Source organism: Myotis davidii, unplaced genomic scaffold (genome assembly GCF_000327345.1).
Source record: "Myotis davidii unplaced genomic scaffold, ASM32734v1 scaffold147, whole genome shotgun sequence".
NCBI lineage: Eukaryota > Metazoa > Chordata > Mammalia > Chiroptera > Vespertilionidae > Myotis > Myotis davidii.
Genome location: NW_006383010.1, coordinates 3,855,197 through 3,855,945, shown reverse-complemented (window position 1 = coordinate 3,855,945; position 749 = coordinate 3,855,197).

The following is a 749-nucleotide window of genomic DNA, read 5'->3' as shown; positions in this document are numbered from 1 at the left end:
GGAAATTTAAAATGTTTTTTAAAATATATTTTCATTGACTTCAGAGAGGGAGGGAGAGGGAGAAAGAGACAGAGACATCAACGATGAGAGAGAATCACTGATCAGCCACCACCCTCATGCCCCCCTCCCACTAGGGACTGAGCTCCCAACCAGGGCATGTGCCCTGACCAAGAATCGAACCATGACCTCCTGGTTCATAGGTCAATGCTCAACCACTGAGCAACACCAACCGGGAAAATTCAACCTTTCTTAACCTAAACTCCTCATTTTATTTTTCCATCACCATTAATCCCCTCTATGCCCTGTTCACTTCCACCCAATCCTCTCCTCCTCCCTTAATCTGCTCTCCATGTCCATGAGCTCTCTCTTTTCTTTCCCCTTTCCTCCTCCTGGTTCATAGGTCAATGCTCAACCACTGAGCAACACCAACCGGGAAAATTCAACCTTTCTTAACCTAAACTCCTCATTTTATTTTTCCATCACCATTAATCCCCTCTATGCCCTGTTCACTTCCACCCAATCCTCTCCTCCTCCCTTAATCTGCTCTCCATGTCCATGAGCTCTCTCTTTTCTTTCCCCTTTCCTTTCCTCTTTTTCTTTCTTTCTTTCTTTCTTTCTTTCTTTCTTTCTTTCTTTCTTTCTTTCTTTCTTTCTTTCTTTCTTTCTCTCTCTCTCTCTCTCTCTCTCTCTCTCTCTTTCTTTCTTTCTTCTTTCTTTCTTTTGCCCTAAGGATCTAACACACAATTACA